The sequence below is a fragment of the Puntigrus tetrazona genome, chromosome 4 (assembly GCF_018831695.1).
Source record: "Puntigrus tetrazona isolate hp1 chromosome 4, ASM1883169v1, whole genome shotgun sequence".
NCBI classification, from domain to species: domain Eukaryota; kingdom Metazoa; phylum Chordata; class Actinopteri; order Cypriniformes; family Cyprinidae; genus Puntigrus; species Puntigrus tetrazona.
In genome coordinates this window covers 20580910-20589856 of record NC_056702.1, presented here as the reverse complement: position 1 = coordinate 20589856, position 8947 = coordinate 20580910, and the positions used below count along the sequence as shown (strand labels likewise).

Below are 8947 nucleotides of genomic sequence, written 5' to 3'. Positions count from 1 at the left end.
ACTCTAAAACAAATAATTTATAATTAATGTACAATACAAACTTGTGTGTACACATTTAACATATTTAAAAACATTACAATAAAAGTTAAAATAAGCAAAAGCATAAAAGAAACAACTGCTTTCAGCAACCGTATGTAAATGCATGATTAAACGCGCAAGTAGAGAAAAAAGTCTGGCTTTAAAGCGTTCTCAATGTTTACACTTGATTGTAAGATTTGTTTCTCTATTTTGAAAAACTCTATTTTGAAAAAATCAGACACATACCTTTTCATTAGAATGAAATAAATTGTTCATTAGATTCATTTAGTAGCACAGACCGTCTCGGTTACGTATGTAACCCTCGTTCCCTGAAGAAGGGAACAGAAACGTCACGTCGGATGACCGACGAATTCGGTCTCGCTTCGAAAGACCAATCTACTTCGAGTGTATCTAAACGAGCCAATTGAAGATTGGCAATTCGCTAATTGCATCCAGCTGCCGCTGATCACAGCGCGGGTATAAATAAGCAGCGGGTGCAGTGCATATTCAGGTTTTCGCTGAGGAGCCGAGCTAGTGACCCAGCCCCTTCAGCGGAGGTGCAGCACTGTGGCGATGAGACGTAACGTCTCCGTTCCCTTCTTCAGGGAACGAGGGTTACATACGTAACCGAGGTGTTCCCTTTCAGTCGGTCACTCCGAGTCACGTCGAATGACAGACGAATTGGGATCCCTACCAAAACGCCATGGATGCTGCCTCTTCCAGTGTCCTGTGGGAGCCCACAAGCCCCCTCAGTTTATCGGTGTAGGCCAGGGCTCGACCACAAGAAGCCAGCTACTTTTGTAAACACTACCCATTCGTAAGACTGGAAGACTGGGGGATGTCCCACGTTCTAGTGAACAGGGACGTGCGAAAGTCCAGCCTTCCCATAGGAGGTCTTGGAACGAATACGCATATGGACAATATTTCAGTTTGCATATGGAAAATTGGAGGTGATTGAACCCTCTTAGATGGGCAGAAGGTCTGCCAGGGAAACACGGGGCTTTAAGGCTATGCTGTGGAAATACACAGATAAAGTCCTCTTGGGGTACTTTACATGGCTCCCAACCCTCACCGGTTTTCACGGATTCATCGAGAGTGTCTTGGCCAGATGCACCGCAACATCTGGCTGCCGAGGGGAATAGAGGAGCTCGACAGAGTCTACTGTATGGACACTCTGGAGCAATTAACAAGCCGACCCGAAACAAGGCCTCTCAGTGCTTCTACCCGTTTGAGGTGAAAACACAGGAGGATACCGGTTCCACACATAGGCTATAGAATCTAGCGAATGTGTTAGGGGTTGCCCAGCCCGCAGCTCTACAAATATCTGTCAGCGAGGAGCCACGAGCCAACGCACAGGACAATGCAACACTTGTTGAGTGTGCCCGCAACCTGAGGAGGCAGGGCATACCCTGTGCTTGGGAGGCCAGGGTAATGGCGTCCACTATCCAGTGAGCCATCCTCTGCTTGGAGACGGCACTCCCCTTCTGCCGGCCTCCGTGACAAACAAGAGCTGGTCTGAGGTCCTGAAGCTTTGTGTCCAGTCAACGTAGCATCTTCAGACAAGCAACGTCAGTGGCTAGGTCTGCCTCCTCCAGGGACAGCGCTTGAAGGTTCACCACCTGGTCTCTGAAGGGGGTAGTGGGAACCTTGGGCATATAGCTGGGCCGTGGCCTCAGTGTTACCTGGGAATTCGCAGGCCCAAACTGTAGGCATGAGTCGTCGATCGAAAAAGCCTGCAGGTCCCCTACCCTCTTGATGGAGGCCAATGCGAGCAGGAGCAATGTCTTCATAGATAAGAACTTTAGCCCAACTGCTGGCAAAGGTTCAAACGGAGCCTGCTGCAGTTCTGTCAGCACTACAGACAGGTCCCAAGAGGGTACTGTAGGGGGCTGTGGAGGATTCAACCTCCTGGCCCCTCTCAGGAACCTGATGATCAGGTCATGCTTACCCACAGACCTCCCGTCTATGGGGTCATGATTTGCAGTGATCGCAGCCACGTAGACTTTAAGGGTGGAGGGAGTCAGCCTTCGCTCCAACCCTGGCTGCAAGAAGGTAAGCACAACTCTAATAGGGCAATTCCGGGCGTCTTCACCCTGAGAAGAACACCACTCGATGAACAGGCTCCACTTTAAGGCATAGGCCTGTCTCGTGAACAACGCACTATCCAAAGAAATGGTGTCAACTACCCCTTGAGGTAGGTCACCTAGAGCCTCTGCTTCCCATTCAGGGACCAGACATGGAGTTTCCAGAGGTCTGGACGCGGGTGCCAAAGGGTGCCCCGTCTCTGAGTCAGAAGATTCTTCCTCCGAGGAATTGGCTAAGGAGGGGCTGTCGCAAGGAGCACAAGTTCTGGGAACCAAGTCTTCATGGGCCAGTAGGGTGCTACTAGCAAGAGCTGCTCCTCGTCCTCCCTGACCTTGCACAGTCTGTGTAAGAAGGCTCACTGGGGGAAATACATACTTGCAAAGGCCCCGCGGCCAGCTGTGAGCCAGTGCATCTGTGCCGAGTGTCCTCTCTTTCAGGGAGAAAAACCACTGGCAATGGGAAGTCTCTGGAGAGGCAAAGCGGCTCTGAAACATTCCCAAATCAGCAGAACCGTCTGGGATGGCGTCTCCATTCTCCGGGTAGTGCAGCTCGCAACAGCTGCCTGGTTGCACACTCCTGGAATGTGAATGGCGTGAAGCGACCTCAGAAACTTCCAACTCCATAGGAGGAGGTGGTGGGCTAGTTGTGACATACGACGGGAGTGTAGACCACCTTGTAGGTTGATGTACGCAATGGTCGGTATGTTGTCCGTGCTAGTACATGCTGGCCTCGAAGATGGTTCTTGAGACGGCCTAAGCCGAGATGTACTGCCAGCAATCTAGGCAGTTGATGTGCCATTGCAGTTGAGGGCCCGTCTAAACTCCTGACACTGCATGTCCGTTGTACGTGTCCCCCCAGCCAGTGGTGGAGGCATCCGTGAAACCACAGCATACCTGGAGACCTGCTCCAGGGGCACTCCGGCCAGAAGGAATGTGCCATGTTGCCACGTCCACCTCAGGACTCGATCGTGTTGCCAATGTTGAAGCGGTCTCATATGGAGTAGTCCCAGCGGACATGGCTGCAATATGCCCCAGGAGCCTCTGAAAATATTTCAGTGGGACCACCGTCCTACTCTTGAACATATTCAAGCAGTTCAACACCGAATTGCCAACAAAGCACAGAAATTGATATGTTTTATAGCTAGAACTGACACATCTTTTATGTACGACTTTTATGGCTACCTAAAATGAGTTATTAAACAAACACATTCCAAACTAATCTAAAGAGTTTTTTTAGGAGGCTGAACCAGTTTATCTTTACCTTACAACCAAAAATGCATTTCTTTGGAGACATTCTTCCCGAGCAAGAACTACAGTGGCAAGAAAAAGTATGTGAACCTTTTGGAATTTCATGGTTTTCTGAATAAATTTGTCATAAAATTTTATCTGATCTTCATCTAATTCATTGGTATTGACAAACACAATGTGTCTAAAAGTAATAACACAAAAAAAGTCTGATCTTTTTTGTCTTTATTGAACACAATCATTCAACATTCAAAATGGCAGTGGAAAAAGTAAATGAAACCTTAGTATTAATAACTGGTTGACCCCCCCCTGGCAGCAATAACCTCAACCAGGCGCTTCCTGTAGCTGTGGATCAGACCTGCACATCGCTGAGGAAGAATTTTAGGCCATTCTTCCTGGCAGAACTGCTTTAGCTCTGTCATATTCTTTGGACGTCTCATGTGTATGGCCCTCTTCAAGTCAATCCATAGCATCTCTATTGGGTTGAGGTCTGGGCTCTGACTAGGCCACTCCAAAAGGCAGATTTTGTTTTTCTGAAGCCATTCTGTTGTGGACTTGCTCCGGTGTTTTGGGTCGTTGTCCTGTTGCATCACCCACTTTCTACACAGTTTCAGCTGATGTACAGACATTCTCACATTATCCTGAAGAATTGTCTGATATACTTGGGAATTCATCTTCCCCTCAATGATTGCAAGCTGGCCAGGCCCTGATGCAGCAAAGCAGGCCCAAATCATGATGCTTCCTCCACCATACTTTACAGTTGGGATGATGTTTTCATGACGATATGCCATGCCCTTTCTACGCCAGATGTAGTGCTGTGTGTTTTTTCCAAATAGTTCAATCTTAGTTTCATCAGTCCACAAAACATTTTGCCAATACCGCTGTGGAGTGTCAATGTGCTCTTTTGCAAACTTAAGGCATGCAGCAATGTTCTTTTTAGTAAGCAGCGGTGTCCTGCCGTGGATACCCTGCTTGTTCAGTGTTTTATGTATTGTAGACTCATGAACAGATATGTTAGCAAGTTCCAATGATGCCTGCAAACCTTTGGCTGTCATTCGGGGTTGTTTCTTTACCTCATTGATGAGTGTTCGTTGTGCTCTTGGTGTCATTTTGACGGGGCGCCCACTTCTAGGTAGAGTAGCAACAGTCCCAAATTGTCTCCATTTGTAGATTGTTTGCCTAACTGTAGACTGGTGAATTTCTAAAGTCTTTGAAATAACTTTGTAACCCTTGCCAGCTTCATGTAAATCAACAATTCTTGATCGCAGGTCCTCTGAAAGCTCTTTTTGGCGAGGCATGGCTCACATAATCATGTTCTTCTTGTGCAGAGCAAACTTCAAAGGTTTGAGGGGTTTTTATCAGTCAAAGTAGCTGTAGTCCACACCTCCAAACTTATTATCTTAACAAGACTCCAGGTGTGTTCAATTAGCTGTTTTGAGGTCATTAACTCAAGGTTTCACTTACTTTTTCCACTGCCATTTTGAATGTTGAATGATTGTGTTCAATAAAGACAAGAAAGATCAGAATTTTTTGGTGTTATTACTTTTAGACACATTGTGTTTGTCAATACCAATGAATTAGATGAAAACCATGAAATTCCAAAAGGTTCACATACTTTTTCTTGCCACTGTATATAGTGCTGCTGAATGAAGCGTGTTGCTCTTGCTTTCTCCCTCTGGTCTATGCTCAGATTGGTACTATCTCCGTTTAATTTTGGGCCAAGAAAAACCCTGATAACCCTATCAACCACCCAGAGTACATTAGCAACTAAATATTAACTTCCTAGCAACCACTCAGAACATGTTTTAAATCACCCTAGCAACCATGTGTGTATATACATGTGTTTGTGTGTAAATTTTAAATCTGTTCGTCAAAACTTCTTTTATCTTTTAAAATGATTTCACTAAAACTTTTTTTCACTGACAAAATGTGGCTGCGTGTGTTTTCTAGTGTGGGTCATGGAGCAGAATTCAGAATTACACCAGGAGTAAAGAAATGTAAGTCTGGACACAAACAGACACATCCCTACAGCTATCTTTGTAAGGACAAAGCAATCTCATAAATGCCTCAACAAGCTCTAGCTCCTTAGCCTAATCCTACCCATCAGAACTAAGTGCCTCCCCCAAAACCATACCCCAACCCATACCAAGGGTCGGTAAGTAACTTTGTTATTGGGCCAAAAAAACATTAGCCACTAGATGGCAGACCAGAACATAGTGAAAGAAAAATGTAAAGGTCCCATGGCATGAAATTTTCTCTTCATAAGGTTTTTTAACATTAATATGAGTCCCTCTAGCTAGACCCAGTGGCTAGAAATGGCGATAGGTGTAAAATGAGCCCTGGGTGTCTTGCTTCGCCTTTGAGAAAATGAAAGCTCAGATGTCATTATACAGAGAACGGTTACCTCCCCTGCTTTGCCCCTCCGAGAGAATTTAACAGACCAGCTCGGCCGAACTGTACACTCACAGGGATGGACGATCTGGCAGGATTGTTCCTATGAGGTGAATCAGATCTCACGTGAATCAGATCTCACATCTAGTCATGATGAAGATGTATACATTTCGATTTCATCAGGCAACACATTTCACAGCTACGTTATTACAGCTACGATTAACTGATCACAACAATTATACAAAAACAGAATTATATATAAATCGTCAATTTGTTGTTTTACACACATACGTTATTTTATTAACGACATAGTTGTGAGATGCAATAAAACTTTAGATGCACACATAACAACAAAAGACAATACTTTGCCATTTTTCTAATAAGAAGTGTGCAAAATCAAGTATTTTTGAAGATTGTTACTGTCCAGTCTGCTCGTTTTATGTTCTTTTACCACAGCTGTCGTAATTTTTTTCGTCAGGCAGTAACATCGGGTATACGATCATATTTGTAAGTTGAGGCTGTGTTACTTTGATTCTGGCACCCAACATCACAAGAAGATGATAGGTTAAGCTCCTTATGAAGCTGTCTCGGTCTTCCCTTTGTTTTGCATCCAGCTAAAGTCATTACATTTAATTGTCCTGGTCAATATTGGTGATCAGAAGAGACTGATAAGAAAGTCTATCCATAAAACACAACTTTAATCATGAAGATGACAAAATACTCAATCCAAGTGTCAAAACAATCCAAATGTCACAAGTCAGGTCTTTGTGGCTCTCTCTGATCACCACCGCAGGGCACCATCACCTAAAAACAACACCAATTCCACTCCATTATCTAGAATCCCCTACCTAGGACTAGTCACTGCCAGGTATGCTTCGTTACCACCCCTTTATAAGCAGTGTCCATACTCCCTGTATTTATCAAGTCTTGTTTAGCCATTTCTTGAGCGTTTACCCCGTGTTTGATTCTGCCGTGAATGATACTGGACTTCTCTGCCGCCATTGACCTAATTTCTAAACTCATTGCTCCTGATTACTACCTGCCCCGCAAATTGCCTGGTAAACGTTTAGGTCTCTGCTGTTCTAGACACTGTCACGGGTCTATTGTCCACCATTCTGTACTAATAAAACTGCAAATGGATCTGGCTGCTTCTGACTCTTCATTATAGAAGACTTTGCAATCACAGGATTCAGCAGCCCTGTATTGGGGGTTGGAGGTTGCTCCCGCACATCTGAAACATAAACAGATTTAATACGAATGAGATTATGGGCCGATCGACCCAAGGGAGGAAGTGAAAAGCATGTTTCACATTTGCATATAACAAGTCCAAAGTTCTACAGTCTCTGGTATCACATTCACATACTGTGTAAATGTAGAAAGAGCATTATATAGAGAAGCTTGATTAAAATCACCTGAGAAGATGATAAGTGAGTGAAGATTTTTTAACTGCATCTTAGCTGTATGGGATCCTCAGAAATATCCATTCTCGGTATAGATGGCTCATTTTATCGAAGTTCTGATAAAACGAGCCAGTATAAAAACAATTATAATCCAGCATTTTCTGATGTTCTTAAAAATAATGGTCACACGGATGTTAGCATGAGAGCATGCAACGAGCATAAAGGTAAACGAAAACACTTTAATCTTCTCCAAGAACGGAATAAACAATATCTTTACAGGCAGGCAGGCAAACAGGACAAAAACCACACGCACATTAAAGACGAGAACCGACGAATACACAGGATCAAACTAGAACTTAAATACAAACGGGAAATCACTAAATTAACTAGACACAGGTGAAGACAATGACAATATTAACAAAAGTAGGTCACTCGGAACACGTGGCACACGACAAAAACAACAACACAGAGTCCAAAGACGTGACAATAATGCTGCTCTAAAAAAAAACAAAAAAAAAAAAAACTAATACCAAGAATACATATTGATTGATATTGAGCATGTCAAACACCCACTTTCTCCTTTTCCATCCACCATCCATTTCAAAAGTTGAAATAGTTTTGAAATAAATTTAAATAGATCATGGTTTGTAACAGGTAAAAAGATAATGTGACGGGAGGAGCCAACGACAGACACAGTGGGCGTGGCATCAGGCCTCGGAGAGGCTTTTTATTAACAAAATAATAAAATACAAAATAAAGTGTCCAGGGGGAAAGTGTCCAAATAAACGGGGGAACTGGTGTCCTCGTTGTGCTGCAGGGGACAGTGCAAGGTCAGGTAGTGCTCCAGGTAGTGCTCCCTCTCTGGTCTGGGGCGCGAGGGGCGGCGGCTTCTTCCGCGGCATCTCAGTTGCTTCTTTCCTCCAGTCGCCTGGACTATACGAGGGTCATCTCATGGACTACGTTGTACCATAACGTGCTTCTCTAGCGGCGGGGCGAGCTCCTTCACGCACCCTTCCAGGACCCACGAGGACACCAGCGTGCATGCACGGGGGAAGAGACTGGTCTCTCGAGGAGAGGCGCGTCCGGTACTTAACGGCGACGGTAACGAGGCTTAATTCACTCCAGGTGTGCCTCGTCACACGCCGCCAGACCTGAACAATATCACGCCCCTCCTCTCGAACACACCCACTCCCGTCGGGAGCCTGGTGAAGGGCGGCGAATAAAGGACGGAGTGATGGTGACAATAAAGAGGAGGGGCAGCCGACTCGTCACAATAAGTAAAAGTAAAAACATATTAATTATAATTATAGACCCATACATTTGGTTAATATTCAGTTTATCCCGTTAAAATAGTGTTTGCTCAGAAAGAAAAGACTGTTGGCTCTGTCTGAACATGTTAGATAATGATAGTTAAAACAACAATATTGTCAATTATAAATTCAAAGTGTTCTCTTTTTCAAAAATGCTACAAATCGTGTTTCTTTGTGGCCTTTACAGAGGTCCGCTTTGAAAGAAACTAACATCACTCACATGCTTCACACTACATGTCCGATCCAATACATCAAAAAAGAAAATAAAACGCAAACAAAAAGAAATGCGTGTAAAACGAAAAGCACACACAGCACAACGTATTTGAAAAATGTTTTAACCAAAACAAAACAACAGCAAGTAGTGACGCAGCTATTCTGTCTGCAATAGATTTACAGTTTAGACAAAGCAAACAACTTTAGGTGAATAGCAATAGTAAAAATTGCAATCATATTATTAAAATTTGCACACGCGCACATACATACAGTCTATCCACTACAT

General features: G+C 44.1%; 1 protein-coding gene across 1 annotated transcript in view; it reads left to right on the top strand.

The window, feature by feature from the left end:
• The window catches only part of LOC122342952 (NACHT, LRR and PYD domains-containing protein 3-like), a 924523-nt gene that overhangs the window by 903045 nt on the left and 12531 nt on the right, over positions 1 to 8947 (top strand). The window lies entirely within an intron of this gene.